We start from the raw sequence: 22,655 nt of genomic DNA, 5'->3' as shown, positions 1-22,655 counted from the left end.
ATAACATTTTATAAAATCTTTGATGAATTTTGGTGTCCAACACAAAGTTTATTAAGTAGTGACTTGTGAGAGAAAAAAAAAAAGACAGATCTAAATTATTCTTTTTAAATTTACACCCTTCATTTCAAACCATAATGGCCCCCCAGTGGTACAGTGGTATGTCTGCAGACTCACACCACAAGAAACTGGGTTTTGATACCAATGGTGGGCAAAGCACAGACAGCCCATTGTGTACTTTGTGCTTAATTCAAAACAAACCAAACTAATTCAAGCCATAATGAAAAACAAATATGAGAAATATGGAACAAGTTCTGCAGTTAACTTATTATAACAATTCTTACAGAACAAATGGTTTCACTTGCACTAACTTCTTACGTAACAAACAATTTAATCTATACTATCTCCTTAATGATTATTTTCACCTGTTATAACTGCATAATGTACAAACAATCCAACTTGTAAAATGTTTTTCTAGACCATACAAGCTCAATAGAAACTACAGTTTGAAGTACAAGTTATCTCAGTAAAAAAAACTGTTTCCATTATGAGCAATCTAAACAGAAATAACTATTTAAAATTGACCTCAATAGAAATAAGGTTCTATTACAAGTTAAAGAAAAATGTTTTCAGTTCAAATGATCTAACTAGAAATAACTGCTTCCAGTACAAATAACCTAACTATAAATAACCATTTCCTTTAAAGACAAGCTTACTGTCAATAGCTGTTTCCAGTGCAAACAAACTATATATTAGTGTCGTTAGTAAAAAAACTAAATATAAACATAACTGTTTCCAGTATAAATTACCCCTACCTGTCATAACTGCGTTCATTCAAAATTATCTCACCTGTGATAACTGCCTTGGTTGTTGTCTTTTCTTGAGCACTGATCTTACAAGAATATTCACCACTGTCTTCTGGTGATGAGTTTTGAATTTTCAAGATTTTTCTTCCTAATGGATCACTTTCAATGATAAATTTATCTCCAGCCTATAGATAATGTAAACACAAAAGAGAAGTAATATTGAATTTCAACATTACTTTCCAAATTTATACCAAAACAGATTGCAGTAAAAATTAGCAAGCAAGTATATTTCAATCAAAATATGACTTCTTTCGTATGTACATGCACTACACTAGTTTTTTACTCAGAAGCAACATAACTCATTAGTAGTTTCTGAAAAACTTTGCAAATTGCATTTATTTAAGCTACTTGATAATTATTTTTTAAGTTCTTAACTAATGAAATTAAAATGTTGAAATAGGTAGTATAATTGCTATGATAGCACGATAGTGGTCTAAATATTTGCATAAAAATGTTAAATTTTATTACAATGAAGAAACATACAATCTAAATTATTTGATTATGTATTAAACTAAATGCAAACAGAACTTGTACATTTAAAGCTTTAAATATATTTATACTGCATAAGCAAGTTAAAAATGCTTTATATTCAGTCTATATTTACATACTTCAATCTTCTTTCCATCTTTATACCAAATGACAGGAGCCTTATAATGGCTGACAGTACACTCGAGCACAGTCTCCTTACCAGTGTACTGTTCTGTCTTAGCTGGAAGTTTCTTAATGAACTTGTACACTGGATCAGGATCTGTTGACAAATACAAAAAATCATTTTCAGAAAGTTTTCTTTCATATATATGTATGACTGTTTCTATTTCACTGTGGACAACTTCATTTTCTAAACCACTTCTTGGTAATTTTGTTGAAAACATAAACCATTTTCTGATAGTTACACATATGAGTTATAACTGAATAAATAACCATTCATTTTTAAAAGAAATAATCAACATGAATTTTTAGAACACTGAAACATCAGTTTATGTGTCAGGTATACATTGTTATATTTTCTAAACACATGTAATATTCACTTTCTGAATTTCTCCTATAAAGCTTAATAATAATAATTGGCCCTGAATACTGCTCTTATGTTTCAAACATTTAACACATTTTTGTTTTTGCATTATTAAGCTCAAAGCATTTAATAATGTCAAGTTTACATGTCACTATTATCATGTTCAAAGTGTTTAACAATGACAGGTTTCCACGCCACAATGATATTTTAAATAATCAATAATATCTTCATTGTTACAGTGTTTAAACCAATAAAAAATAACCGTCTTTCTAAAAATTGTTTACCATATTTCATATGTTCATGTTCAATCACATCATTTGTATTTTGATAAATAAGCATTTATCTAACTTTATAAGCTAAGCACATGCCTTCAACTTCCAGTATTGCAGAGCAAGATGTATCCAAGCACTTGATTGTGTATTTGCCTGCATCTTCAACAGCTGGTTCCATCACTTCAAGAACGTGAAGATCACCAGTGCTGTTCATGTGATATTTTTTGCTGAGAAAGAGTTCATCCCTCCCTTTGAACCATTTGGCCTTTACGTTAGATTTGGAGAAAACAGCATCAAATCTGGCAGTCTTATCTTTTCCCTCTTTAACTCGTATATTAGCCAATGGTTTTAAGAAAGTTTCAACTTTCTACATGGGAGATAAAAGTAAGAAAGTTTTCTAAAAATATGTCTACCAATATCATCTAGCCTTCATCCAACTGACATGAAAATAAACAACAATACTAAAATGTTCTTACAACACTTTGTGTGGTTTCAAGTAAACCACTTTTTTAAAAACTACAGATAGTGTTTATACAATTTTATTGATAAAGATGTAATCCAAAAGATATATAAAATCATGGATGCTCAAAAAATAACAAAAGCACTACTAAAACAGCTCTTCAATAGAATAGATTCTAATTGTCAGACAGGTATTTGAAGCATCCTCAATTATGAGAAAACAATGCAGCTTTTCAGTATATACCAATCTTTTTGTTACTGTTTTTACTGTAATTAATTACATAATATATTAGTTTTTGTATTATAATCACTTTAATTAATTAAATGAAAAAATGCATCTTATAAAATGTTTTTTTTTCTTTACTTAATTAATTTCTTCCTTAAATACTCCTTGCTTAAAAAGTTGATGACAAATAATTAGCATACACTTCAACCAACTTAATGTTATTTCATTATGAAGTAATACAATAAAATCACAGCCGATACATTGAGTATCAGATTCATTCATCCTTGCTTCACATTTACAAATTTATTTTCATCTCCAAAAAAAAACCAACAAAAATAAACTTGTTTTAAAAAAAAATCTATCAAAATAATCTTACAAAATCAAAAGTTATATATTAATTACAAAATGCAGAAAGGAACTTATCGGTCTTCTTAAGTTTACTTTTAGTGTTCTTTTGATCTCAGACAAAAGAAGAACTAAATAAATAAGTAGAAGTTTCTCCTTTATTTACATGCCAGATTCGTTAAATTCAAACTATAAAACACTGCACAATTTTAGCCAGTCTCATAATAAAGTAGAGATACCAAATGTACATTTGATAAAAATTATATATCATAAAGATTACAGTAGAATTTCCATTGTTGGGCCTAGTTGTCAACTTCACATTGTAACAAATAATGATTGTAGTAATAGCACCTAAATGTATTGGAGATATACCATCTCTCAGATAATGTTCAAACACTGATGTTTAACTAGCCTGATGTCATGGAAAATCAATTAATGTATGGAGCTGAGCACTTACAACCACAACGTCTCAACTCCTAATGCCTTTCACTGTCCGCAAACAGTTGTGTGAAGGCAGTTACTTTCAGAGTTCTTAAAAGTAGAAATGAAACCACCCTAGTTTAACATCAACATTTAGATTTTGTCTGAGTAGATGAGATATTCTAAATACAATCGAGTGTACCATGGGAATTATTCATTATGACATGAAGTTGACAACTAAAACAGACAACAGCAACTCTACTGTAATGTGTATTTTATTTTATACCCACATATATATATATTCACATGTAGTGATATAAATATACATTTATATATATATATAGACACCAAAATATGAAAAAAACAAAACAGTAAGGATATAATTTAAGAGAGTCAGACTATAAAAAAAAGTAACCAGATATAAAACAATATTTAAAAAAACTGATGATCTGGAATGCAATGAAAATATCTGCACAGTAAATATCCCAAAACTGAAACCGTTTTCACACATGATGATAAATAAACCCTGAAATTAAAAAATCACACTTAAACGTAGAGGCAAAAAGAGGAGGTGACATCAATTTATTTTTTGCTTTTTTACTGTAGAGAACAAAGAAATAAAATTAGAATAATGATTGAAATATTTCTGTCTTTTGGAAAAGTTTGATCTTTCAAAAAAAGTAGAATTTTTTTCCATTTAAAATACAGAAGGTTTGCAACATAAATTAGTTGTATTCATATTAAATAAAAAAACTTCATATTCATGAATATGGGATTAATACAAATATTAAACAAGTTCATACCAAGACACAATTTCTCAAAGAAAATAACATTTTTAAATGACAAAAAGAAGAAAGGAAGCTGGACCAGAGGAGTCCTGAATTCTGAATATAAAGGTATCTAGTTCATTTTTATAAATGTTTACAGTATAAGGAAATATTATTTGTTTATTTGAAGTTAAGCACAAAGCTACAAAATAGGCTATCAATGTTCAAGGAAATACTACAGTGATAAGATATATTAATGGTAAACTAAGTTATGTTATCATGCATTATTTTAGCGATAAAATAATTTCATCATTAAAGAGCAACTAATCAGTTATATATATTAGTGGTATAATATTTAACATTACCAATCACATTTTTACAGTGAATAGCTTTGATAATGAAATAATATTTTAGATATTGTTGTAAAATAAATTCACCTCAGAGGTTATTATAGAAGTAATATGACTTATTTCATCAAGAAATATTTTTCATAACTGAGGAAAATTTAAGTGATAAAGTTACATCATCTAGAATACCTCAGTTGTAAAATAGATTATATATAATTAAGGGATATTATACTGGTAAAAAGTACATAAATAAAGAATATTCATGTGATATGTTGTTAGCATTACTAACACCTTACCTACATGTATTGTTGAAAAACTGTCTTTTACTTTATTTTGTTTTGGAGAAAATAATTAAGTATTGGATCATGTCTTTTACACACATGCAAACACTTAAACACAGATATACTGTTGAACATTATATTCTGTCGTATTAGTCTTAGACAGATACTTATTAACTTAAAAAAAGAACACATCACAAAGTTAAATATTACAATGAGAAAATATATCAATTATTTTGGAGCATTTTCTAATAACATTGATTTTAAAACACTGAAAACTGTGTTTCAGAAAAGACTGAAATAACAAAGGGAGAAATGGTTAAATGTGCTGTTTTTTGAAGATGAGATCAACATGTCATATTCAAAGTTCAAGACGTTTGAAGTTGCTTCAAGATGTGCATATTTAAGTTGAAATATATACCACGTGCAAGCCAGGTCTATTGTAAAAAGAAGTTCAAAATTAATGTAAGGAAGAAAGGTATAGCCCAAGTTGAAAAAAAAAGTTATTGCTAGGTTTTCAAACTTTGTCCTGATTGGCAAGTAACCTGAGATTATTTCAAAGTATATAAATTAGGCCTAAGTTGAAAAAGAGTGAAAAACATAAATGACAGATATACAGATCAGGCCATAATTGACAAAGAATTTGTTATTATTTCAAGGAATGCAAATAAGATCTGAGTTGAAAAAGAGAAAGGAAATCACTGCTAGATGTGCAGATCAGACTATGATTGACAAGAAATCTGATATTATTTCAAGGAATGCTAATTAGGCCCAAGTTGAAAAAGAGAGAGAAAAAAACATTGCTAGATGTGGCAGATCAGGCCATGATTGACAAGCAGCCTGAGATTACTTCTTGAAATACAAATCAGACCTAGGTTGAAAAAGATAAAAGAAATTTCTTTAGGCATGCATCAGTTTTGAATTGAGTAGCACTCTCTTATTATTTTAAAAAAATGCAGAGTAGGCCCAAGTTGACAAAATGCTTGAAATCACTGATAGGTCTGCAGATCAGCTCACAGTTGATAAGAAATCTGAGATTATTTCAAAGAATATCAGTCATACCAGATTTGTAGGAAATGTTTTAAATTATGCAAAGTGTGTATATCAGCTAGACCAAAAATGAAAATATATCTCAGCTATATGCAAGATGTACAATAGGCAAAAAGAGTAACTTTCCCAGCCCTGAAAACAAACACAGAAAAGCTAAGAAAACTGAAGTCAGATAGACAGAGGAGGGTGGAGAGAGAAAAAAAATCTTTTACATCCTCCAACCTTTCCTCTTTCAACTTTTTGTAGCACCGGCCAGTCAGGTATTAGTTCGGCCAATGAAGGACGCCGACCTTCCCGGGAGCCACGGCGTTCACCACTCTACAATATACAACACAATCATAATATTGACCACAGATATCACAAAACACCCGGGAAAAACTGGTTCTGTACATACAAATGTTATTTATATTGAACTGGCACACTAACCACACAACAATTAACACTTATAGTGCTGTTAGACACAAACATATAAATATAGATCATTGTGTACTATACACTCTACCAACAAATATTTTGAGACTTGTACATCATAAAAGAAAGTCTCATACATTTACAAAGATCAAAACTTTTTCTTCAAGTTTTAGAATCAACTGAATGAATATTTTTACAACCCAAGAAAATTATGTACTACAATATGTAACAACACTAATTCTTTAGATATTTGAACATTATAACTACATATAATAACAATTTTTGAACAAGAAAGTGATTTGTAAAAACCACATTCCTTGAATCAATTTTTTTTTTCAGAGGATGATTGAGAAACACATGAAGTGGTGAATGCAAAAACTCTGTAATCCTGATCTAACTGTAATACAGCTCAACTACAGTCTGATGCTATAAGTATGTGGCAAATTTAGCCTCTGTACATACAGCATACATACTTCATAATACTATATGTTTTACCTTTATACAACTATGGAACAGATCCCTGCAGTGAACATTGTCAAGCTTTTAGTCTTGCATGAGTGAATTTCAATAAATATATGGTAAGGTGTTTCATACAATTTCTTTTTTAAAAACAAATATTTTACAATAACCAAAGTATTTTAGTAGCACTTTGAATAAATAAACAAAATATTCAAAGTAATATACAACCTCATAAATTGCAGTTGTTACTAAATTTAATAGAAAAATAAATTTTCCTTATTATCTTAAAGCAAGAAATAAAGTAATAATGATTGGAGAAACAACTTGATGTAGTGAACTCTTGAAATTAGTTATTTGACCTCCTAGTGGCTCTGGACAAAAATACACATAATAAAATTTATATTCATATCTATGATTAACAAATTTAATTACACACAAACATACAAAAGTAAACATAAAATATACACACACATTATAGTAATCAACAGCATTTACACACAATGCACAAAACAGTACATTAATAATACAACATGACAAACAATAAACACAGAATAAAACATCAGCTACATATGTATGTCTCACAGGAATTAAAGCAACATACAATAAATAGTAGAGGTGTGCATCTCATCATAGATGTCAATATGATGTGCATCTAGATATTGATGTCATGATACAATATATATCTAGATACAAACGTTTTACCAACAATTTATTACAAAATTGACAGATTTGCCCATACAAGTAAAATAAAATAGGTGACATCTATTTTGTTATTGTAAATTTGATGTTAAGTTACATGTAATGTTTTTGATAAAAGAAGTGAAGACAACATGTAAGACTAAATACTCATCTTCATTTATTGAATCATTAATTTTTAACAAAAACACCTAATTAGAAATTATGATTTTTACTGCACAAATGACTTAATGTTTATTGAAAGCTTGTCAAATTTTGTGAAAATACATAAATCATATTTTATCAGACAATGTATCGATACAATTGTATCACAGCTTCATGATACATTATATAGCTGTATCACCACACCTTTAGTAACTACACATGTACGCCAGAGGTATTACAACAATACACAGAAACTACACTTATGTGCCACATTGGCATTAATGCAGTATGCAGCAACTAACTACACATGCCAAAGATTATATTAATAATAGGTTATTACATATCACAGACATTATAGGGACACAGAATATCAATATGTATGACATCAAAGCATGTGTGCCTTTTCCCTAAAACCTGAGCACATCAATACAGCTACATTTATTATGTAATATTCAGAGAATGCAAATAAATATAATTTACATGTATATTCAAATAAAAACTTTAATTAAACACTATTTGCCAAAAATTGAATATGACTTTTTATTTAATGTGTTAAGTATTAAATTTCAAACTGTAGATTTTTGTAGTAATTTAATATTGTAACTTTTAGATACTTTTATGTTAACCTATAACACATATTTACATCAAAAACACATTAGCTGTATTAATTATGGCATCTCATCAATGTATCTTGCACAATCATCTTTGTGAAACAACAAAATATGTTAAACTACAAACAGCTAGTGAACTATGCACATTAACAATTAATTATACTGTAGAGACATCACATAATTCAGCCACAATGTGCAGTGGTCTTAAAATTAAATACAAAACAGGAGAAGTAGGAAAAATTAGTATTTCAGCACAAACATTGACCTTGGTAAGAACTAGAATGTCTCAAACTTTCCACTCATTCTCGTAGACTTTGTGAAGAGTGGGCCAATTAGAGATTATTTCAGCCAATGACAACCGATAGGAACCCTGAGGGGACACCTACATTGTGCTTATAAGATGGCAAAAACAAAGTTTTTTTTTGTTTTTTTACATGACCACAAACTTGTGCTTACTCTATGTAAAATTTTTAAATCAGTAAGGTTAATCTCTTCCAAAAAGGCTAGACTGTTGATAAAGAGTGCATCATGAACACTTGTGTGTTCTATCTACATTCTCATTTCAAGTTACAAAAAACTGAATAAGAAAAACATTAAAAGAACTGTGTTATTTAAAACAAACTAATTTTTGACATTAACACAGCCAAGTGTAATAAAAATGTTCATTTTATGATTTTAATTTTTTTTATATTAATTAATATTGAAACAGTATATAACTAAATAAAAACGTGCATCCCATGGTTTATTAAAGTGATAGCAAATATATAAGCTTTTATACTGCACAGCTGTTATTTTATATTAAAAACACAATGTTTAATTGCAACTTTAACAGAATAATTATGATTAAACTTTCTTACATGTTGTTTCAAATGATTAAAAACAGTTTGGTGATGTAAATGTTTATAAACCAGCCACATAATGAATGTTGAACAAACACACTGATGGCATACCAACAAACATATGATTGAATCTTTAAAGGAAACTTGTACACATAGCAGAGAAACAGTTATATTTTCAAAACATAAAAAAGAAGCATACAAACACTATGCCTGTATTCATACATCATCATAGAGCTAAATTACAGTAGTTTACCTTCTGGCAAGATTTTTCTATGGCTCACATTATAAGCTCTCATTAGATACTTGTATTTCTAAAAAACAACCATATCTTAAAGAGTCATAGAATGTATCTTTCAATACATATATATATGCATTCTGAAAACTGTCATCATAAGGTTATGATTAATAAGGCCATAAAATCTTAAGTCAAAACTATATAAGGCAAGAAAGCATGATGACAGTAAATATTCCAGTCACCATTTTATTAATCTTCTTAAGCTGTCTGTAACACCTCATTTGTTTTTCTTCATGAAAATGTTTTCAACATCGTATTTTCATTTTTACCATACAGTGTTGTATTTATTATACTAAAGGAGACATGTTGCAAACCATTTCTTGAATTGATGACAAATTGAAATTCTAAATATAACAAGATAGAGTCTTCAACAAACATAAAGTTAATATGAATATTATACTTTCTGTTCCAAAACTAAAAGTCAAAGAATACTACTATAAAATGGCTATTATTAAAGTGATATTTAATTGTAAGAAAACATGAAAACATATGTAGTGCCTGAAAATGCTCAAATATTCATAAACAAGGGATAATTTTTGAAAATAACACAGAATTATCATTACTCACCAATATGTAAACAAGTTTGTTTGTTTTTTTAACATATATAGTTACTTTGAAAAGAAATCCATAAATTTTTAATACTTTTATTTAATTTATAATCCTCAGAGTCCAGAAAACAAATTTATGTTGTAACATCTTACATAACAATGTTTTTATTTTTAACAAATGTCTTTATATACATTAATAGTCAGCAAATGTTGAGCTTTGTGGACAAATAAAATAAGTTTTGAAATTAAACTGGTATGTAGATACAAAAAAATATATAATTAGGAATCATTTCTTAAATATATTCCTCAAAATGATGGCTGAAAGTTAAGAAACAGTTTGATTTTAGAATGGTAGCTTCAATACAGTAACAGCAGAATTAAGTCCAGTACAAGTCCTTACTATCACTAAAAACATCCATAATTCATGAACTAATTCAAGAAATAATAAAGTACATAGCAAGTCTTAAAATGTTTTATCTTGGTTACAGTTAAATATTAAACATAACCTCACCTTTGTCTCCCTGAGCTTAGCTTTAGGGTCTTCCTCTACTTTCTGTAATTCACCCCAGTCTGGATCATTTTTGTTTTTACCCCATTTAGCATACTGCCTGTAAAACAAGAAATCAGCTGTTAAAAGAACTACAGCAATTGGAAAAAGTATTCTTAAAATAACTTACTTTTACTTCAAACTTGTAACATGAAAAAAAAACACAAAAAACTAAGATACTAAACAGAAAATTATAATTTATGATCAAACAGTGTGTTAAACCTCATCAATAAACTGTTTTGTAAACTGAATTAAATATTCAAACCTTTATAAAATTAATTTTGGACCTGGCTATGTAAGTTAAGATGAACTTGTGACCAGTTGAAAAAGAAGTAAATTGCAGAGAGAAAGCTATTCATGGAAGTATACAATAAAAAATAAATTCATAGCTCTCTTTTTTGGGAAGAAAAATATTTTTCTAGCTGTAGTAACTTAAACAAATCTCTTTATTTCGATGTTCTGAATATTAGTTTTATCACATGTACCAAAACAATTTTTTCCCCATAACTTACACAGCTGTGTTATTTTGGACTTAGCCCGTTTTCACAGAATTAGTCCACAAGCTTAAAATACGCTTTTGTAAAACTTTCACATAGCATGGAAGATTAATTATTACCTGTGTTTTAACATAGCCCTGAAGTCCATACCACTTTCATCTAAACACAGAAAAGAAATTCATTGGTGTTAAACAAGAAGCTTGATCATTAAAACACATAGAAAAGCATTCACAAAACGTATATTTCATTTGCAATGATTACCAAATCAAGTATGTGGTGCACAAAATCTATAAAATACTAAATAACAAACCAAATTTTAAGTGGCCTGTCTTCTGTTATGTGATAAATGAAAATAAAAATAAAGTATAAGCAAATTATAGTTGGTAATAGATCTATTTTTACATGATAGAATGTTATCCTTTAGTTAAATAACATACTCTAATTACAATTTTTTCAATAAATAATTCATTAGTTTTTAGACTGAAAACTACAATTTTAAAATAATAAAGATAAAACTTAAAAACATTAAGAGTAACAAATATTTTTATTTCTTACTTTTGAAGTTCATATGTCATGCTGTGTTGTAACCTAGAGAGTGCATAAATCTTCTCATGATTTGTAATATGTGCACATTTTACTTACATCACTGCTCTATAAATTACAATATTAAGTGCCCCTTGTGTGACACTATTTTAGTGTCTACTGACTGACTGACAGACAACACGCTACTCTATAGTGGTTAAAGTGGTTAAAACAGGTGACCCCTCTGGGTAGTTCAGCCTCCTTTCAGGGAAATAACTGCATACTATTATATTTGACAAAGCCATCATTTCTTCACAATTCAATGTAAATGTTGAAAAACCACAAGTAATGTAAAATGTTATGTCTTTAATCAAAATTGGAGTCACACAACCCAGTAGATCCTGGGAATATGACATACTAACCAGACTGACATACAAAATGAACTTCAAACACACAAGTTAAACTATGTGACCTGTCTTTATTTAAGGAGGCTTTTGCCATACTTCACTGTCAGGGTTTGACTCAAAACCCTCACAAAAATATGCAAAAAAATATATTCCAGTTTTAAAAGACTCGTACATCTTAGAAACTGATCATGAAATTGCAGAGTTTTTTACTCAAATACTGTGACACATTATAAAAAAGTATGTGCATATTTGTACAGAGATGTAAATGATTACAATATTCACTTCTATATGTAAGCTACATACATAGATCAGAATTAAACATGGATATCTGGAAATGATCTTGACTAATTAAGTATAATGACCAAACTATATTAGTTATAATGTTTAGAATTAATTACTTTATCATTTGGATACCTTTGCTATTAATAATATTTTTGGTCATTAAACCAAAAATATACTGTACATGATATTCTAACAAAATAAGCCTCTCTTTAACTTACCACTGACAAATAAAGTTACATTTACTGTGTCTTCTCCATGTTCATTATATGCAACAATTTTGTATTTGCCCTCATCTGAAGACTTTGCCTTGCGAATACACAGGTACACTAAGTTACTATCTCCATCTGTACCAATTGTATAGCGGCCACCTTCATAGATTTCTGTAATTCCTTTGTAAAAATGAAACTGTGGTGCTGGATTTCCTTCAACTTGGAATGTCAGGTATGCAGGTGAACCTAAAATAAATGTTACTGTTTATTTATCAGTAATTAACCAACATGCTTCTTTTATGTATATATATAATTGAAAAACTTTAAAGGTTAAGATAAAAAGACTTAATATTTTTCAGCAGGTTAAACTCCGAATTTTTGCCAGATGTGGTACTTTCATCATAAAACTTATAATTCTTTGATAAGATGTATCATGAGTAATTAAGCCTATTTCTTTCTCATTTATAACTTTTGATAATCTCAGATATTCTCTTGAAAAACATCAGAACAAAAAATTTCGCATCTCAATGGTATTTTCTGTATTGTAAAACACACTACAATACTCTTTTAAAGCCGATCAGCATTACATACACAAAACAAAAAATAAATAAGTTTCATTAAATAAAATGATTATCTTGATCTAGTACAACTTACGTTAAATAAAAAATAGTATTTAAGTCTAACCTTCCACTGAACTAATGTTATCCTGATAATCTACAATCGCTGGTGGAGCCCCTTCATTCTCTGGAATAGGTCGCAAAGGAGTAGAGGGTCTGTCAATAAGCTCTTGGATTTCAGCCACACTATATAAAAAAAAAATAATGGTTAGTTTTTATTATCTACATCCCATTACTTTTTATTAAATATATCATGTTAATCCCATTACAATTTTCTTGCTATTACTCTTCTAAAAGAAATTATTTCAACTAAAGACAACTAGAAAATAATACAAATTAAATTCTCCCAAGTTTTTTAAAATGAAATATTGATATAAGAGTAACCTAAGCTTAACAAAGAAGCACAATTAACCTCTCTTAGCATAAACATTTCATATTATAACTTTTCACAATTTGTTTTTAAACAAAATTAAATTCCAGAAAAACCCACCTCTGTCTCCTAATGTCTGTGCTTGACTTACGTCTCTGTCTCACTTCTACTACCTCACCAGGTCGCAGCTTCTTTGTTTTGCCAGATTCATCAACCATTAACCCTTTCTGATTTAAAAAATACAAAGGCATATTTATTTTTAAAAATTTTACCATAAATATACTTTTCTCGTTAAAGCACTACTAAATTAGCAATAGCTGCCAAATCCACTAATTCACATAAAATATCCATGTCAAAATAAGTTAAATCACTTAGTTCTATCAAAAATAAATCACTCGTTCATCTGTATGAAAGTTTATAAAGATGTTTTAAATGTTTATTTATTTATATTATTAAAATTTTAATGGCATAAATCTCATTGTAAACTTTAATAATTTAAAATACCTTTTAACTTAGAAGAAATAAAATAGCTAAGAAAAGATAAACTGAAAATAAAGCAAGCACAGAGTGAGCAAAAGAAATACAAAGTAAGGCATGATGATAAAAAAATTTTTTGTAATTCTGAACAGATAGTTCTTTGTAAAAAATGTAATGCAGATGGAATTCTGTACAAATTAAAAACAGAAAATTGTACCAGGAAGATAAAAGTACAATTATTACATTTTACTTTTGCAAGTTATTCTTAAGCAACAGAATGAAGTATGCAAGCTTTTGTAGTCATGATGCTATCACATAAATAGCATTCTCAATCACACAAATCAAATCAAAAGGTATTAAACAATTATCATATCTCAGAAACAAGCTCATACCATTTGTACCCATAATCACACAAATGCTTTCCTACATCTCACCTACTATCTCATATACTCTCATTCAAACAACTTTTGTTATCATTTCCAGTAAAACCAGATTTTTTTAATTGCAGCAATATATAATATAGTATTGTAGCTTTAATGTATATAAGAACTTTTTATTTATAGAATTTATCTGAAAAAAATTACATTTGAACTTCGTTTAAAAATTGACTACACTAACATATTACAAAATTAACTTGTCTGTATACAGTTGCAACTAATCATTAATAAAAAGTTTATAAGCTATTGAAGAGGAGAGTTTATACCAGTTACAGTTCTGTACCTATGCTATTGAAAAAGCAGTGAAACATAGTAAAATGGTATTCCTTTAAGAGATTAATCTAAAATTAATTTCTTCATTCTAAAATCATTTTTAATGAATCTGTCTCTTAAGACCATCAGAAATACATCAGTTTCTACTATAAAAAACTACCTCACCTCATCAGCAACAAGAATGGAAGAGCGTCTAGAGCCACTTGGACTAACGGTAGGAATCTCTACACCTGAACCTCTACGTTGGCTAGTGGGGTCCAGTGAATCTCTTCTCTCAGATTCAGGAGTTGGTTCCATGATGACTGGAACTTCTACCAATGATTCTCGTTTTTCCATTTTTGCTTCTTCCACTGATATTTCAGGAACTTTTTCTTTCTTCTCACCTTTAGGTTTAGCCTTTTTGTCTTCTTTCTTTTTGTCAACCTCTCCATTGACAACAGGCTACGTGTACATATTATCATGTGAAGAAATGCATTACAGCAACATTAAGTCTGTGCATAACAGCAGTATGACATTTAATTAATTGTGAGTGTTTTTTAAAACACTCACAACCATTTTCGCTATTGCTGTACATTATACCAATTCCTTTTTAAATTTACTGAAATAAATAAGAATTGTCACTCTTTTAAATGTCATATCACTGTTCTGTCAGTTAACATTAATAATATTCAAGGTATTCACTATTCACTATCATTTTAAATCAATCCTTAACTACTTCTTCACACACACACACACACACTCATATCCTTTCATTCCTGAAGTGTTTTTGCAAGCATTTTTGGACTTCAAATTGAAAAGGATTCAGAGCTAAAGGAAAGTAAGAAGCAAAGATTCTTTGGAAGAGCAGAGAAAGATGAGCAGTGAGTCTTGGCAACAAGAGAACCTTTATACCTGCCATAAGTCCTCCAGCTCCTCAACTGATATTGTATGTCCACTCACACTCAACAAAGATCCTGGAGGAAAATGAGAAGCTGGGTTGGAAGTAACTGACACAGAACCACTTCGAAGTTGATCTCCAGAAGCAAGGCTGATTGATCGTCTGTGACCATCAGATGGTGAAAGAGACCTTCCACTGCCCAAAGAGCCTCGTCGCTGCATGGATGGCTCATCAATAGAACTTCGCCTGCTCTGGGAGTCACAAGAAGATCGATCTGATGTCAGATCCTGAATAGTTATTGTTGGTTTTTGACTATAAGGTTCAGCTGATAGTTTCTCATCTTCTTCAACAACAATCTGTTCTTGCAGAAGTGAGTCAGGCATTGTTAACAAAAACACTCCACTCATCCTGCGTGGTTGTGATTGTGTGACGGGTACCTCTGTCTGTTTTAGGTTTGCAGGACCATCTTCAGAGAGAACTTGGGTGCTATTAACTAAAGTATTTTGTGATAATACACTTTCTTTACTGATTTGATTTTGATCTGTTTCAACTGGTTTTTCTTTTGTTTTTTCACCATTAAGCTTTCTTTTGTTCTGGTCTTTGGATTTGGTTTGCATGCCATTATCAGCATTCTTCTTTTTAACTGGTTTGTTATCTAGTAAAGACTCAGGCTTCTGTGGAGTAGAAAGCATGACAGATATGATCTGCTGTTTGGATTGCACATTGCATTTATTTAAAACCTTTTGTACATTATTGCAGCCTTTTGCCATCACCAAAACTTACAATTTTTGTATGTTAAGGTTCAGCACACAAATAATTTATTCTGGTACTTTCTTCACCAATTTCTAGTTATGAAAATCTTCAAAGAGCCTAATAATTTATTTAATACGTTATTTCTGGCTAGGCCAATTTTAAGATAGAATACCAAAGTTTATTAGTTACTTTTGAGCACATTCAAAGAAAAATTACCATCTTTAATTAAACCAAGAGTTTTTGATCAAAAAAATTACATTCTTCATTACTTATTTGTCATGAGCTATAATATTAAAAAACAATTTTGTCCAAATAAGTGAAGTAAAACAAAGAAAGGGTTAAAAATTTCAACAAAGTGTATTTCAACAGAAGTTGGTGAAGACTATGGCAGCAAACTGTATAGAAACAATTATATAGTAATATTTCAGGGTAACAATGAGGGAAATAAGGACATTACATCACTAATACGAAGAAAATAGGACATACTGTCCATTGATGTTTCTTCCCTAAGTGCATTACTTTACTTTCATCATGATAGACATTTTTAGGTACCACATCAGTATGCTAATTCTAAGGAAATATTTTTTGTATCAGAAATATATCCAGTCCATCCCAGAAACTATTGTTCTTTAAAGTTTCATTCAACTTACAAAGTCAAACAGCTACTCTCTTCAACATTATTATCATTCCTACCACTTGTTGACCAACTTACATTAAAACTTTCATTCACTTTTAGTATCTGTTACTCCATCTCTGATATTCATCATATCTCCAACTGGTAATTGTTACTCAAATGTGGTTGTATCCTATATTAATTTTGATTAATTCTTATCATTGTCCTATCTTTATCATTTTCTACAAATGTTTATCTCAACTTTGCTAAATCCTGTATTTTCTTCATGTAATTATGTTAGCTAAATTACTTTTGTTCAACATATTTGAAAATAACATTATACAAATACACAACAAACAAAAGAAAATAAAAATCAACCTTTTCTTTCTTCTCTTCTGGCTTCTTTTCTGGTTTTTCCTCTTTCTTCTCTTCTGGCTTCTTTTCTGGTTTTTCCTCTTTCTTCTCTTGTGGCTTCTTTTCTGGTTTTTCTTCTTTCTTCTCTTCTGGCTTCTTTGACTCTAAATGCCAAGCAAGAATTTAATATTCAAACTTATAAAAATATATTTTTAACAATTATCACCTACGACATGCAAGCAAATCTGCACATGTAGTATCTTTTTACATATGCAATTTAAATTTTCTTCAGTTTTTTGTGCACATATTAACCAATATTTAGTGAGTTGGAAGTTTTCAACGTTGAAATGTGATAATAACATGTTAAAAATACTTAAAACTTTCTAATAACTATTACGTTTTCATATAAGCCTTAAAATCTACAAATTGTTCTTGATTTAGCAGAGAATGTCAAATAAAAATTAAGATTCTTCACAGCACAGAAAAATCAAAACATTTTTTTTCCCAAGACACATCTTTCTAAAATCCAATTAAAAAGAATATAGCAGACATTCACTAACCTCTAACAGTAAGTTCAGCTGAACATTCTTCTTTTCCATACTCATTCAGAATTTCAACTGAGTAATTACCAGAAAATTCTGATGTAGCTTTGACAATTGTAAGAGATGCATTTGATCCATCAAATGACATCTTGTAATCCTTAGACTCTTTTATAACCTTTTTGTTCCTGGTAAGTTTCAAATTAATATTACTTAAGTATCAATATTATATAGAATAAAATAATCAACCCTGCAAGCTTAAGTGTTATTACCTTAGATATATATCACATCAATAGGTGATTATTAAAAATAACTAACACAAAAATTAATACCATTATCATATAAATACAAATGTTTAACATATAATTTACTCATATTTTTCTTAGGTTTTCTTTATTAAAACCACATTTCTTTACAAAAATATTTTACCCAAATATTCTGATCATTAAATGAAAGTATAATAGTGTATAATGTAATTTACTATGTTAAAGTTTAGATACAGTATTTAACTAGCAAAAAACATTTATATCAATTTTATACACTTACAAGATTATATGTTAGGGACTAATTACAATAATTGCACAAGTTTGTAGTTATGAATATACTTACTTGAACCACGTGATAGTGGCTTTTTGTTTAGAATCAATTTTACAAGAAAATTCAGCAGATTTTCCTTCTTCTACTGTCTGATGAAAGTAAAAAAAAAACAAAATGTGAAGTTGATGAAATAAACTGCATTGTAATATATTTCTTAAAATTGACTCTGTTTAAAAATTTGACTAAAATGTGTCTTACTTTGTCACAGCTTAAATCAGTATAGAGAATTTATACAGATATGTTGTTAAAACTATGAATACAAGTTGAATTTAAACACAAAGAAAACCTTGAAAGTTACAAACTATATTTTGCTAAGCACAAAATAATATTTAAGGTCATAAGAACTAACACAAGCATACCAGAGAAGTAGGTTTCTGAACAACTTTTGGTTTCTCTCCTGTGGGTTTTCTGAAACAAAAACAATATGTGCATGTGTGTGTGTGTGTATATATATATATTCATATCAGCAGTAGTATCACAAAGATGAATGTATATTCACTTTACAGTTAAATAAAAATATTAACTAAGAAACTTTATAAAATGTGTTAATCTATAGGAAAAAACTGTTTAATATGGTTTACTTATACTATATTAACACAATACAAATCAGTAATAAAATCAAAACATTGGATATGTCTAAAAACATTACATTAACACAAGTCATACTATGACTTTAACTTAATCTCATTTTAGCAGTTTTCATTTCACTAATGTCTTGCTTCGACATTTCACAAGACATTATAAGTAAGTTTTAGAAATACTAAAATATCTTAATATTTCTGCTTTCATAAATGAAAGCTTTACTATAAAATTTAGAATAAAATCTTTTTTATTCTTAAACTTAATCTAAAAAAACTAAACACAAAATGATTAAATAGCTTGAATTAAAAACTGAAACCTCTTCCAAATTTGTTTTGTAGATATGATGGTTAAAAACAAAATAGTGTTTGTTTAGAAAAGAATATAAACATTTCTTGGAACTTTTTTATACTCAATTGGTTATTTATTGATCTTTAGTTTTTGATTAGATTAGTTTATAAAATGATGGCAATGTAATTAAATCTTTTAACTTACAATAAAATGTATAAAACATGTTTTTCAAGTACACTTGAACAAATGACAAATTATTTCCTTGCACTTTAATTCATAGGAAGTCGACTGATTAAAGAATCTAAGAAGATGTAACTTACTTTTCTGGTTCCTTTTCCTTGGGTTCTTCTTTCTTTTCTTCTGGTGGTGCTGAATAGAAATAGACAAAATGGCTATTATTTATAGTTTTGAAACTTAAATGTGTATGTGTGTGTTTTCTTATAGTAAAGCCACATTGGGCAATATGCTGAGTCCATCGAGGAGAATTGAAATTGAACCCCTGATTTTAGCATTGTAAATCAGAAGACTTACTACTGTACCAGTGGGAGAACTGAAACTTAAAATAAATTACTAATTTTAATAGTTTAATAATACTGAATGAGTACAAATACACTTTGTTAATTATATGAAAATTTTATGTTTAATTTCCTTAAAATTTACACTTAAATATTATTTCGAACTCTAATCTTTAAATCATTGGACAAAAGCCTTAAAAAAGTCAAACACTTTCTTTTCTAGGATTAAATGCTTTTAAAAGTGCTTTAATTAATATAAATAATCATATTTAGAAAATTAATTTTTCAGTCTCAGAATTAGAGCCAGTTTTTTTCTATAATAACTTAAAAAGTTTACTGTAGAATCTTATAGCAGTAATTATCATGTTTTTATTATAATACACACACCTTCAAAGTCCACCTGAACTGCCTGAGAAGATACTTCTCCTTTCTCATTCTTAGCCATCAGCTTGTATGTTCCTTTGTCTTCTGCAGAAGGCTTTTCAATCTCAAGTAATACAGAAAATTCACCCTTACTGATCTCCTGGATGAATACTGAATGTCGGTGATCTTCTCGGATCATTGTGCTTTCCCTGTACCACATACACTGTGGTTTTGCCGCTGACTGCACATGACATTCTATTATGATCTTCTTGCGATGTTCTTGCCGCACAACTCTTGGCTTTTCTTTTATGACAGGAGCCACTTTAGATAGAAAAGTATATAATTTAATTAATAAAATGTAAAGCAACCTGCATCTTTGTGTTTCTTATTTCTTTCATCACATAACAGATTTTTACTGAGAATTAGTAAATAAAGTTCATGAAGTACCTAGATTTACTAGAGTTTTATAATGAATCTTAACTTACATTCAATATTTAGTGTCAAGTTGGCATTGCTTTCACCAGCAGAATTCTTCACATTACATTTATATAAGCCAGCATCTGTCAATTCAGGATCCTGTGAATAAGGGAAGAAAACACAGTTTAAATTCATCAGGATCAGGTTATGGACCTCAGTTTTGTTATTCTGAGAAGTAAATACAATTTATTAAGCTTACACTAATTAATTTCTTGATTTTCGATGCTTGTTTTATGGACTCGTTTCTTTACTGTGCTACAATTTATCTCAGGACTACCTTATGGTAAGAAAGTATAGTTTATTATACTAGTCTCACATTAATTTTATATAAATAAATAAATATATATATATATAATTGTGGAGGATGAAATATACAAAAAAAAATTTAACACTCACCTGTATAAACTAAAATATTTATATGGAATGTACCTTCTTCAAAATATTAAAAAAACTAAAAAGTATTTTCCTTACAAACTACTGTTGTAATTCATACTGCACTTGCTAACAACTAAGGTGTAAAAAAACTGATATAATACCCCAGTCTTATTTCTTAAAACAGAAACAGGTATTATGAGCCAATATTTGTTACTGGTGATAAAGGTTTCTGATGACAATGATTTGAACATCAAGAAAACTGCTGACCTTTAACTCTAGTTTTATGTGATAAACATCTTTTTCTTCTGTTATTGTTTGCTTGATGCGAGTTGTTTCTTTCACAACTGTACCTTCTCTGTACCACACAATATCTGGTTTGGGTTTAGCACGGACCTTACATTCCATTATGATTCTTTTTCCTCCATCTTCAGGAATAATTCTGGGCTTTTCAACAAAAGTTGGAGCTTCACCAGGTGGTCTCTTTTCTCCTGATAGACAAAAACATACAAGATTTTTTACACAATTCTTGTTACATAGACATTTTCTTTTAAGAATATTTATGATACGTCAAAATAATCTTAAATGTAATCACAGGAAAGGATTAAATAATACAATTTATCTCTGAGCAATATTCTATGTTTTTCAATTAAATCAACTAATACATAATAGGTACGACTACTTCAAATGTGATGGAATTATCAATATCCATATTACCTAAATTTTTATTTCTCATAACTTTTGAGTTTATAGATTTCAGTTTACAAATTCACCGAACCACAACAGCAAAATTTCTAAACTTGAACTTTAAACTCATGCAATAAACGTACATAAAATACTATGAATAACTTCACTGTAAACAGTTACCTTCAATGTTTAAATTTAGGTTAGCATTGACTTCTCCATTGTCATTCTTTATGTTACACTTATATGCTCCACCATCTTCAGCACTTGGATCCTAGAAAAACAACCACATGTATAATGAGCACTGCATATAGAACAAACAAAGTTGTGATCTTAAAAACAAGATATGCTACTGTAATAAAAATAACTAAAACTTCCTTGTTAACATTATTTTTCAATGTACATGAAATATTACACAACTGTAAGACATCAAGAAATATTTTAATTCCTCCTTTCTTTCTAGCTACACAGAAATACTTAATGTGTCATTCAATAATTTATTTAGTTAGTTCAATTAATTTTGGTAATTTTAATGAACTAAAAAATACTCTACATCAAATTACACTCTTCAGAACAGTACGCTTATGAGTCCAAGGCCTTTTTGATTAACTTTCTATTCTACAGTTGTTAGAAGTAATCAAATATTCAAAACTTTGAGGTGAACGTGGAACTATGTTGTAATATATACTAGTTTTTCATTACCAACACTTGTATTCACTAGCATCCTATGCTGTTGTTAAATCAATTTACTATTTTACTTACAGTTTATTAAGTGTTACTAGACATATTTTAAAGTTATTCACAAACATTTGTTAGGAGCAAATAAAACATTAAAGCATCACCTCTGACAACACCTGAAATGAAATAACAAAATAAAATATTGAACATTTTATTCTGTACACAATATATCCAAATCCAGTTGACTACAACTAAGGCAGACGTACTCTGATTTCAAGTATCA

At 29.0% G+C, this 22,655-nt stretch overlaps 1 pseudogene across 1 annotated transcript in view; it reads right to left on the bottom strand.

The window, feature by feature from the left end:
* LOC143223440 (twitchin-like) overlaps positions 1–22,655 on the bottom strand; it is a 255,270-nt pseudogene that overhangs the window by 140,753 nt on the left and 91,862 nt on the right. The window contains exons 13-31 of the transcript XR_013012917.1: positions 21,878–21,968; positions 21,281–21,501; positions 20,647–20,737; positions 20,186–20,482; positions 19,604–19,652; positions 18,773–18,821; positions 18,426–18,502; positions 17,838–18,004; positions 17,302–17,441; positions 15,572–16,231; positions 13,614–13,720; positions 13,191–13,309; positions 12,516–12,752; positions 11,206–11,245; positions 10,554–10,650; positions 6,262–6,357; positions 2,244–2,514; positions 1,472–1,611; positions 847–988 (exon numbers count right to left, since the gene is read on the bottom strand). The product of XR_013012917.1 is annotated as a twitchin-like (transcript). The remainder of the gene's footprint in view (positions 1–846; positions 989–1,471; positions 1,612–2,243; positions 2,515–6,261; positions 6,358–10,553; positions 10,651–11,205; positions 11,246–12,515; positions 12,753–13,190; positions 13,310–13,613; positions 13,721–15,571; positions 16,232–17,301; positions 17,442–17,837; positions 18,005–18,425; positions 18,503–18,772; positions 18,822–19,603; positions 19,653–20,185; positions 20,483–20,646; positions 20,738–21,280; positions 21,502–21,877; positions 21,969–22,655) is intronic.

The sequence above is a fragment of the Tachypleus tridentatus genome, chromosome 8 (genome assembly GCF_004210375.1).
Source record: "Tachypleus tridentatus isolate NWPU-2018 chromosome 8, ASM421037v1, whole genome shotgun sequence".
Lineage (NCBI taxonomy): Eukaryota > Metazoa > Arthropoda > Merostomata > Xiphosura > Limulidae > Tachypleus > Tachypleus tridentatus.
Note: the sequence above shows the minus strand (reverse complement) of the source record. Positions and strands in the feature narration are given on the sequence as shown.